This window comes from Triticum dicoccoides, chromosome 2B, assembly GCF_002162155.2.
Source record: "Triticum dicoccoides isolate Atlit2015 ecotype Zavitan chromosome 2B, WEW_v2.0, whole genome shotgun sequence".
NCBI classification, from domain to species: Eukaryota; Viridiplantae; Streptophyta; class Magnoliopsida; order Poales; family Poaceae; genus Triticum; species Triticum dicoccoides.
The window spans coordinates 384,025,352-384,037,084 of NC_041383.1; the positions used below are offsets into that span (position 1 = coordinate 384,025,352).

The 11,733-nt window shown below is 43.1% G+C and overlaps 1 long non-coding RNA gene across 1 annotated transcript; it reads right to left on the minus strand.

Moving 5' to 3' along the window:
* Positions 1–766: 766 nt before the first annotated feature.
* LOC119363788 lies at positions 767–11,396 on the minus strand. The gene is made up of 3 exons (XR_005174409.1): positions 11,386–11,396; positions 5,992–5,999; positions 767–897 (listed from the first exon to the last, which is right to left on the minus strand). It is a non-coding gene; the product is annotated as an uncharacterized LOC119363788 (long non-coding RNA).
* Positions 11,397–11,733: the final 337 nt, after the last annotated feature.

The following is an 11,733-nucleotide window of genomic DNA, read 5'->3' on the forward strand; positions in this document are numbered from 1 at the left end:
CGTACTTCTGTCTTTAAGTAAGTCTGCCGGTTTGCAACTCCGAAGCTGAAAAGGAAAAGCAACGTTAGCCGGTTTCCAGTTCCAGTCCGTTACCTGACTGCTCCGCCTTAACGTGAAAAGATAGGAAAAGTGCCTATCTTTTTATCAGTTCCATTTCCTTGCACTTTCAATAGGGTCCTACTTAGTTTTTTATGGAACGCGTTTTCAGGCAGATTCGTTTAGTAAAAGAGGCCTTGTGGTACCTAATATTTCCCTTGTTAAAACAAGGCTTCGATAGGTAGGGTCTCGAAGGGGCCTCCCTCGTTCTTGCTCGTAAAACAAGTCTCTCCTTCAGTTTTGCTTTTTTTGGCTTCCTTAATTTGATGAAATCAAGCTGTTCGACCACAGATAGGATCGGTCACTCGGGAAAACCCACTGTTTCCTGCCCTTTTCTGAATAGGGAAATCTGCTTGGAAAAGCTCCTTGTTGCTAGTTCGTGAAAAAGATTCAACAAAAGACAGAAACAAATCCACTATTGGTTTTACGTCAAGCAGTACATAGAGTAACTCCCAATATAGGAGTAAAAACAAGACGTAATAAAAAGGATTGACGCGGAAAGTTCCGATTGAAATAGGATCTAAACAAGGAAGAGCACTTGCCATTCGTTGGTTATTAGAAGCATCCCAAAAGCGTCCGGGTCGAAATATGGCTTTCAAATTAAGTTCCGAATTAGTAGATGATGCCAAAGGGAGTGGGGGTGCCATACGCAAAAAGGAAGCGACTCATAGAATGGCAGAGGCAGATAGAGCTCTTGCACATTTTCGTTAATCCATGAACAGAATCTATGTATGTAGACACATGGACCCGTACATCTCGATCGGAAAAGAATCAATAGAAGGAGAATCGGACGATATCTTTCTCGAAACAAAAAGGAAAAGAAAGAGAAAACAGAAATCATGATCAACTAAGCCCTCTCGAGGGCTTGCTTAATTATAAGACCCTTGGCTTAGTGGGACTGCATTAAATAGAAGGTCTATTCCTATGAACATGTGAGAGCTGTTGGAAGGTTTGTCTCTCTCCCACTATCTCATTCCTAATAGGGATTGGCATCTTAGTTTATTAGCTTTTTTTCTCCCTGATGAGGTGGTGTGAGAAATTTCAGCTGTACCAATTCCTAGAAGCATCTGTTCTGATATTTTAGTCACATGAATTTCGTGAATTGAAAATTTGGGCAAGTTGACTCAGCTCTTTTTTCCGATAAAAGGTTCCCCCAAGCCCCCTTCCAAAAGGAATAGAAGGCGCAAGCTAGACCTGTTCAATAGATCAAGTCTAGCTTTGCCAACTATTTGAAAAGGAAGATTCAAACAGGAAACTAATTCAACAGAAAAGAAAGCTAAGCTCAAGACAGGACTAGAGGAGTGGGCTCCACTCTGCGAGATCTTGTTTCCCCCTCTCCGATAGATCTATCCTCATCTCTATGGTTCCCAGTACCCACTCAGTTGCTCCAGGCACGCCTCTCGGATTCACTCCTTGAGGCTAGGAACAGTCCTGCGGCACCGGGTCGATACGGACTAAAGTCCATGTCTCCCCTATCCGGGGATACGGCTGCTGACTCTAGTTAAGCAGCTTAGAACCCCGGACTGCGGGCTTTCGCTCTTACCCATGAAGGGATAAGAGCTTAGAGCCCTGGCTTTCCTGACTAGAGGTGATTCGTGGGTCCTGTTCTCCTACGTTCTGGGGAACGATCTACCTCCGTTCCTTCCCTTCAACAACATCCCTCTCCATTCTGGATAAGGGAATTGAAGGACTTAAATGAGAGAATAAGGCAAGCCCAAGCATTTTCAATTCCTAATTTAAGTATATATATACCTTTCCGGGCAGCAGAGCAGAGGGAGAGGAGCCCTCGTCCATACGATGGCTGGGAATAAAGGGGGAAGCTAATTACACTGTTTGGTTTCCTAACATAGTTCTAAGCATGTCTCAAGGGACTGAGACATGCACTAACAAGGATCATGCGTAAAGGGATGCCACCTCTAAGGGTGCATACTTTACAACAGGAAAGGAACAGATTTGGGATCTTACCCTTGTCGAGTCCGGTCGCCCAGGGCGCTTAGGCAAGGTACCGATGCCAAAGGTACCGATCTAAGCTTTCCCTATTAAAGGGAATTCCTCCTAACGTCGGAAACTCTATTTATTTGGGATCGGTCTTCCTCGTTCGTTCCCTCAAGTGCTCTATCCTTCCAAGCGAGCCTGTGCTCGGGGAGCACTCCTTCTATCATTCATAAAATATGCTTATTTCTCCTTGGTCGTAAAGCTTCGATTTGCTTTCATATACCAAAAATGCCATTGGAGTTTCCAGCCGGGAGGCGCAGTCTCGTACAAGCAACTTCTCTTCCTCTTTCAAAAAGTAGAAAAGCGGTGTCAGGTTGGAAGCCTGTGGGCCAGTCTGTTCTAGCGCCTCATTCTTTACATCCTTGCATTACTCTCTTCCTTTCCTCCTTGCCCTAACTTGAACTGGCTGAAACTAAAATGGCCGGACTTTCTAATGATGGCACTGGCTTGGCTGGATCGACATGAACTTCTATTAGGACAGCAACTGTTTTGCCCCCTATCGAACTTTGACTGAGACATAGCCTTGCTGCTGCGGGGCAGCCGACTTCTAATTCTAGTTACTGTCCTTCTTGTTCATGTAGTGCCTGCCTCTCTCCAGAACTCCTTCCCGCACTTGATTTAGCAAAAGATGCAGCTTCACTAATTGAGTTAGGCACCTGCACTTCCACTGCAGCTCTGAGTTCATTCTTCAGACCCAAAAGAAATTGTGTCACCAGCAGCAGTCCTCCTACACTCAGATCATACAATTTAACCTAGCGGAGCGGATTCAACTACTTAAGATATTCTTCCTCAGAGCCAGTCTTCTCTCTATCATCATCTATCGTCTAAATAAGTAAATAATGACACCGATATAGATCTTGTTGAGGACCCCCATCCAAGTCATAGGAAAGAAAGCCACTGGAGTGCGACGCTCAAAGCAAAAGTAAGTAATAGGGAAACAAGGTTCTATTAGGCTTGCTGGGCTGCTGCTCTTTGAAAGACGAGGTCTAGTGGAAGAGGCGGGTCGGGCAAGTTGAGTACTCAGATTTGGCGCTTGCTTGACATCTCTCTTTGAATCTGAAACCTGACATGACCATTGATTCCGCCTCCATTGCCAGAAAGGATAACGATGGATCTTTAGCTAGCTCATACGACTCGCACAAAGACTCCAAAATCCATCCCGAGCTTTTAATTCCACCTCTCCCTCCTCTCCAATCCTTGATCAAACTAGCCTTCCCTAGCAAGAAAACGTATCCGCTTTAGCAACAAAGCGCTCATCCCTTGCTTGTTCTTGAGCATGCAAGGCGCTCTAGACGGTGATTCTTGCTTAAAAAAGGGCTAAAGCACTCTAGCTAAGCTGGAGTTTGCAACTTCAAAACTACAGGTTTTAGCCCTCCTGCTGGGTGGGCGCTTCCTTCGTCTATCGTATGTCTCGCTTGGCTTCGTCCCAAACCAAGGAGGCATGATGGCGGGCGCGTGCGTGTACCGACTGCAGAGACTACAAGCCGATGCCGGAAGCGACTCGCTTCTATTCTCGATTGGATATAGATGGGGAATCTCTATAGATCGTCTTTTTTCGACAACCTCTCTAAAAGGCATACGAGAAAATTGCACTTCACGGCACGGCAAAAAAAAGAGCTTCGCTCGGTTGGCCCTCCTAGGCGGAATCAATCTTACCTTATAGGGCACAAAGATATATTTACCATACAAGATGTGTGCACCTACTAAAGGGAATAGAAAGATCTTGGGCACAAATACTCCACTTTTCACGAAAGACATAGATTCACTAATGATTGGTTGGACTAAATACTACATTTATTTTCTCAGAAGAAGGAAAGTTAGCTGTGAGAATGATTTCTCGTACGTAGTCTTTCCTAGGACCATTCCAACAGGATGCTCAGAGGTGGGTGGAGAAAAAGCTCAAAAGGCATACTTCCTGCGCTTTTAGAGGATCTAAATCAGTCTTCATCCTTTCGCTTTTCAAATCCCCTCGCAATAAATATGTAAATTCATTTCGCAGAAATTCAAAGATTTTCGATCTCCTCGAAAGAAAATGAGTTCGATCAGCAACACCGGTCTCCGCAGCACCAAGATAAAGACCTTCTTTTTACCCATAACCTTTCTCTGCAGCACTGGAACCAAGATCGGGCTTGGCATAGTTACGAGGTTCTCGTTCTATTTAAGTAACACTAACTGAAGCTAACCAGAAGCTTTCTTCTCATGCGACTCTTGGATCGAAAAGAGGCTACTGGACTGGACCACGGCTGAAACTGCCAGGCACGGACTAAAAGCTTTTATTAGGGATTCCCGAGTCAAACGACTACCATACATAGCATAGAGCTGGAAGCTGCACTAGTGTACAGAGAAGACTGGATGTGAACACGGGCGGACATTGGCTATGTATGGGGCACTCACTAATCACTATTAGTAGGAAACAACTAGCAGAAAGAAAGATGAACGCACTTTCACTCCTTGCTCTTCAGCACGTACTCACACGAGCGCCTCTCAAATCTCTATTTCAGACCATAATCTTTTGATCCCTTTACCGAAGTGATTGATAGCAGGGCTCCAAAATAATAGGGCTTCTTCTATTTTTAGTGTGAACTCACTTCTATTCTATATCAAGATAGGGGCTTTAGTACTTGGCTGACCGCCCGGTGGAAGACCTGGTTCTACCACACAAGGGCAGCTTTCATAGTCCAAGATTATTTTCCTCATATGTAATTTCACCTCAATGTGGAAATGTCCGATCTTATTCCAAAATAGAAGGTCTTCATGAAGGTCTGTCTTGTTTCAGGAATATAGCTACCGAAGTTCAATAGCGGTAGGTACCAAGGAGAAGACGAGTCAGGGCCGATTGACAAGACTAGCTAGGCTGACCTTCCAGCCATACTCCATCCAATATCGAATGGAAGTGCTAAAGGTTTCATGTGATGCTGACCTCAATGAACCAGACCTCGAGAATTCGTTCATCCCTTCGCTCCGAGGATTGGTCGAGTACTTGGCCACATGCATGAGTAGGCCTGTTGCTGGGATGTCCCATTAAAAAGGCAGGTCCCATATTTGAAATACAAAAATAAGATCAGATAGCGCTCAAGAGGTTTTTCTCCATACGAGAAATCCTTCACTCGCAGGGAATTCAAATAGATGTGTTGAAGATCATCAAAGAAAGGAAAAAGACTGAATTCGATCCATCTCCTCCCTTTTCTTTAAACCAAGAGCTACTCCTCCGTTTTCTTTTTTATGTAATTTCAACACGATTTCGTTTGTGTTCATGTTTTCAATTTAGAACCCCACGGAAGTGAATAGAAAAAAGAAAAATACCCCTGTGATATGCCTTCCTTTACCTATTTCTAGATTGATTGATGTTCAATGGAGGGAAACTTGCCATTCCTTCTTTCCTTTGAAATTGTACATTTTTTTGATTATGAACTAATTGTATCCTTTTTGTTCCCATCGAGCTTTCTTGCCTAGTGACTAAGGATTTTCACACTTGTTGTGTCTATAAAATATTTTCTCATAAAACACTAACAGAAGTGTTAGAGGGATTCACTTTCGATAAGAATCCAAAAGCAAGTTCCCTATACTACCTTCTTTCCCTCCTCTGTTTCTGTCTTTAAGAGGCAGTGCATCCGGCAGGTATCGAACCTACTTTTTGACCCATTTTGCCTTTCTAGGTTGGTGGGCGCTTTCAACATTCAGCCATGGATGCTTTAGCGAGTGAACTAGGTTTTTATTTGAGAGAGCACTAGGTTTTTAGTGGTATTCCTTCTCGAGCTTCTATTTCTTCCGTTAAGGGAGATTCGGGACAAGATGGAATAGGAAGACGTGTTTCCAGAACAAACAAGATACGGGTAGAGAAGGGGAAGTTAGCAAAGTTAGACAAGATTGGAATGGGCATAGGAACATGTATTGATGTACCAGATCGGCTAATGCTCCCATGTTGATGCGATGTATTCCACCAGTTAACTGGAGACTTTATATATTTTTTTTGATTCAGATTCACTCATAACTATAATAAGAGTGTGGGATGGAGGAATGGATTACGGAAGGAGACAGATTCCTTATAAAATGGATTAAGGTGGGTTTCAGAGATTCTACTAAGTTCGTGGACATATTAGATTAGATACTTACTACCTACACATGCTTTTTTTGATTCAGGGGAAAAGTTTGGTTAGTTGATCAACTACGAGTAGCCAAAAGCGGCTATTAGGATTATGGATCTGATTTAGATACTTCTCAATCGGGCGTTCCGAGGTCTAGTTCGATACCATCCAGATCCCACTCAAAGATGGAGCGTTTGTTGTCAGTTTGTTCTTCCAGGGTCGAAAAACGTCGCCCATTTATCGTATCCTTCTTGTACAATCATCCACATAACTCTGGTCATAGGACCTAGTCATAAGTTTCTACTCTAAGTCCATCTACTTCTATTGCTCATACTGAACAGAACCGTAGATTTATTCTAGTGTAAACTGCGTACGTGATCTAATTATAAGTGTAATAAACTCTGTACGTGATCTAGTTATATATGATAATAGTGGTTAGCGGTGGCGCCAGGGGCGAGTAGAGGAAAGAGAGTGCTACTTTGACATTTTCATTAACAATATGTCATAATAAGCTTTGCCGAGGCATGCCAACCTGTAAGGTGTTCCCTAGTGAACTGAATTTCTGGGAACATCAATAGAAAAATGACTGTGCACTCTAATTTGGTAGATAAATATATTACAACATTGTTTAGCTGTCTATACTCTGACTCTCCATTCAAATAGGGGTCAAAATGCTTGGTGTCCAACCAGATATCCAAAGAGAATAGTCAGTATTAGTTTACCATTTTCTAGTACATATTTCTAAACCAATTGCATCTCTGGTAACTCTGAAATTACTTGAATCAGTATTGCTATGAGATCCCCTCTCCAGTACTGCATGTTCCCTTGCCACTCCAGTTGGTTTACTCCCAGAGACATGATTAGTACCACCAGAGCTTGAATCAATCATTCCATCCCCAACTCCTACATCAGAAACAACAGTGAGAGAAAACTCTTCCATTCTATCTATGGTAGATAAAGGAGCTTCAAAGGTAAGAAGATCTAATGGATGGAAATCCGTATCAATTGTTACTGGTTCTCCCGTTCTTGGTACTGTGTCATGTGACTCTAAAGCCCCAACTAGGCTAGATCGAGATCTTGGTCCTTGCTAGGCTTACTCGCATAAATAACCCCCATGTCTTAGGTGTTCTCAGGGGTAAGCGAGTCAGTACAATCGGTTGCACAACCGTCCAGTCCATATCATAATTGTCATAATCAATCATATCAGTAGGTGGCATACTTGCCTCCTCAAGTCCATCTACTATGGATGTGGGCTTGGACCAAGCCATCCCCAAACACTGAACCGGATCTTGAAAACGGGACTGAACTGAATCCGACTTCTTGGTAGCCTAGTGGCTTTTGGTCCCCATCGAAAAGTGCTGAATGGATTGCTCCTTGCCCAACAACAAAAAGAAAGAAATTTAGGAGAGGATTGATAGGTTTAAGCATTCAGGGCTGGTCGCTCTTATGGATACATGTGAGCTAGAGTTGGGAATCGAAAAGGAGACAACGGAAGCCGTACAGATCTAGTTGGGAATGCTGTTCATGCAGTGGAGAGCGTAAATGACCGGCCCTTGAGGCGCGAGTAGACTTATCATATAGAAAGGAAAGAGATAAGCGGAGGGAGGATTGTTTGATGATAGCCAAGATCTCCATCTCATTTGTCACTCTCGTATTCTTAATAGGAATCGGCAAGCAGATACAACCACTAGGCCATTGCCATTCGACTAGTCTATCAGAGTATCCTACGAAGTCAGGTCAAGTAGGCGCAGGATGCGCTAAGACATTCGATCTTCCTGCTGGTGGTCCACCATAGAGCTCCTATGTAGCCGTTTGTTTTCTCGCTTAACTAATTTGTATGAGGCGATACAGCTGAGATCAGACAACGGTTCGAGCACTTAGCACAATGTGCCACTTAACCGAACGAGCGCAAGACCGGGTCTACCTACCTTATGATATTTATGAAAAACGAACGTTGTATTAAGGGGTTTCTGTCAACAAAGTAACGCCGTGCAAACTAATCTGATCCCTGTTTGGGACTTCTTCTTCATGTCACGAGCCGGAATTGAATCTGCGCTTTCCAGATGCATGGTCCGGATAGATACCTATCAGATTGCGACTTTGATTTCTCAGTTCAAGAGGAGACCTCCCTACATCTGGGGGCTGGCGGTCCTGCCGGCCAGCCGACACAAAATCCAATTCGAGTTTTCAATACGGAGCTTGAAATGGCTTGCTATTTATGATGACGAGGAGCCGGTACAAGCCACCTTCAGGAATGACCCTGCGATGAAAGCAATCTACATCTACATGATTCCAAGATGGTAAAAGATATAAAGTCAAAGTGCTATGGAACGCATGGTGAACAACCTGCGGGAGCATGGTAATCCCGACGAGTAGGATCTAGAGGAACTCAGGCAGAAGTACTGCCTCCTTGATTGGATCGCACATGTCAACTGGCTTTTCAGAGACCTAAAAAGATGAAGCCCCTCTCCTCCCTCCGTAACTAGAGAGGTAGGCAAACCTGAGTTTAGAGCCACCTCGATTCGGGATGTCAGAACACCAACTGGATCGGAAACCTCATCCTAAACTTACTTCGGAATAGGTTCGAGAGCTTCCATTTCAATGTGTCTTTCCAAAAATCTTTGGTATGCCTTTTCCTGGTCAAAAGGTTTGTTTGGGAAAGCTTCTAAATCTAGGGTTCAATGTCTCGGAAAAACCCCCTGGGGCAGGATAGTAAAGAGCTGATTCTAGGGAAAGCTAGGATTTCACTTTTCTCTCAGCCATCGAGTTGGAGTAGTTAACCTTCTATATGCGCAAATATATTAGGCACCAGCTAATTGTGAACATCCCCCTTAATATTGTTAGGTTTTGAAATAATAGGTTTAGAGGGTTGTTGATTGTTCTTCAATCTAAGGTATTAGACTACCTATTAAAGGGTCATCGAGATGACACTAAAGTCTAAAGCTAGAACATCTATAGTGACAGACGAGGGCGAATCGTAACTAGAAGAAGGCCTCCGAACTGCTTCAAATTAAGAAATTGCGGGGAGCTTTTGGTCAAGTCTTGGAAGGGACTCCCATTCCAGAGTGTGAAAGCTCTCGGGAGAAGGGAATCGACAACACAACTGGAGCTGCCCTTTCTTTGGTTCAGTAAGAAGCTTCCTCAAGTATGTCGATTTGTAGTACGGTCAGTTCACTCGAATCCACTGACTTCATGCACGGGGACTCGACCATCAATCCTTTCTTGTGACGAGCTGTGACTGGGTGCTCTGAAACCTCCTTAAAAGGAGGGGCGTTGGGGTAAGGTAATTGAAGTAACTACCAGTATTAAGATTAGGCATAAGCATAATAAACTGATGCATCCGAAGACGGTGAATCTAGAATTGAGGTCGGGTAGGGAAGCAAAAGATGCAAGAGAGCCTTTTTCCGGGAAGGAAGGGACGACCGAGAACGATGTCCTTTCTCGTGCCTAATGCCTAATGCCTAAGCGGGAGCGCCCCTCTATCTGCTACTTTACACTACTCCTTGAACGTGTCCTCTCGGCTCTCCTCGAAACTATTCCGAAGTTTTGAATTCCATTTCTATGGATAGGATTATGTCATATAGTTTATATATAGTTATGTAAAATTATAACATTGATCTAATTATTATCAAGAATATCCTTGAGGCGGAAAGCTCCAGGTTTATAAAATCAGTGATTTATCAATAGGTTGTATTTTTATGCACTGCTCCCAGGAGAAAGTAAACCTAAACAATTAATATATGTAATAGGTTATTTTCTATTTTGAGCTTTGATAAATTTGGGGTAGTCTATTTGGACATTTCTCTCGGAATGCTGTTAACGTTGGAAAAAAACACACCTCTCAAACTCACCCTCCGGGTGATAGGTAGAAGCATTAGTACCTAACAGAGCGGTATCTAACCAAAAAGGGAGGTGATGTTCTTTTTAGAAATAGGATGGAGCATGGCTTCCTTTCTTCTTAGATACATTTCATTCATTCCATTTCTCTATAGTTTACACCAGAACATCTTGCCAATCCTGACAGATCTCGAAAAGGGTGGGGGCACTAGAACCAAATCTACATACACATCGAAACTTCCTATCTCAGCCAAGCTAGCACCTTCATCCCACCAATGCATTGTACGACTCTCCACCCCCTTTTCCTCCCTCATGAAATCCTAATTTCCCGCAAGGAAATTCGATTTCGTTCATGTCGGCCGTTGGCAAAATGGCCCTGAGATCCGGGACTGGTAAAACATGGGTGACCAATTTTCTTTTCCGTGCTCCGCCTTAGTGCCCTTATGAAGGCAGCGGGGAGTCCTTAGCCTTTGAACCAAACTCTAGGGAACGCTCAATTGCCTGACGTCTCAACTGCAATGGTGAACTCAGTGACATACACTGAAATGGATTGCATCTATTGTTCCAAACAAGGCTGATATTAGCATAAAAGCCCTTCCATGCAATTTCTTGCTTCGCTCTACAGACGGAAGTGCCGGATAGTCAATGGTAACTAGAAGATCTATGGTTTTCGAGAGAAGGTAATTGGAAAAACGATTCATTCCTTTGCTTTCTTTCAGATATCTAATCAATAAGATGATCTGACCTTACCTGAAAACTAGATTCATGAAGAAGCCCAAAAAGTGTCGGGCTTAGTGCAGCCCAGTTCCTAGCCAGTGTGGGGTTCTGCCATGGATATTCGGTCCAGACGACCCTACCCTTCCAGAATAGTAGGATTACATTCATCGTTCCAGCTGTAAACACAGTTTCTAGTTTGACTGAATGAGAGTCATGCAATAGGCATCAGTAGGGAGTGTGAAAGCAAAAGCTAAGTGATCGGACTAACACAGAGTGCATTTCTCCCGGGTAAGCTTATGTTCCTGATATCTGATACCTATGTTTGCTCCTTATTTTATTAATAATTGATCCAATTTATATGAAAAATACGTAGGTTGAAGAAGTTATTTAGAAAAATGATTGGGATCTTTCAATATGCTATTCTTGATATCATGCTTTTTATTCTTGATCCTATCAAGTATGGATTCTAGATTGTTAGTTGGAGCATCCTGACTAGTCTAGTTTATTGTGATATGATCCTGAGGGACTCTTCAAATACATGTAGGGAGTCACACAGGTCTCCACATATCAAATTGTATCTGGATTTGAGTCAGAGCATTTCCTCCGATTCCTAGCTCAGAAATCTTTGCTTTATTTACTAAAGATTGGAGCAGACAAGCGCACACGCAGTAATCTAATTGAGAAAATGGATAGTTACTGCCATCGATATTAAAGAGTCTGTCTAGTGCCAAAAAGGTCCTTCCAAGGCCCGAGCTATCAAATTCATGTGATACACACTTTGCTCTCTGCGGATCACACTCAGCTTACTACAACTGAGGGTAGGATTGGTTGCACAACGCATGCTATCCATTTGTTATTGGTGATAGGAAGATGGCTCAATCATTGAACTAGCATTGAACAACCTACTTCAAAAAAACTTAGAGTTAACCATCTAAAAAAGTATATGTGTTACTAATAGTACACCAATTTTTTTTGGAGTTTGCTTTCAGCTGAACATGTTATA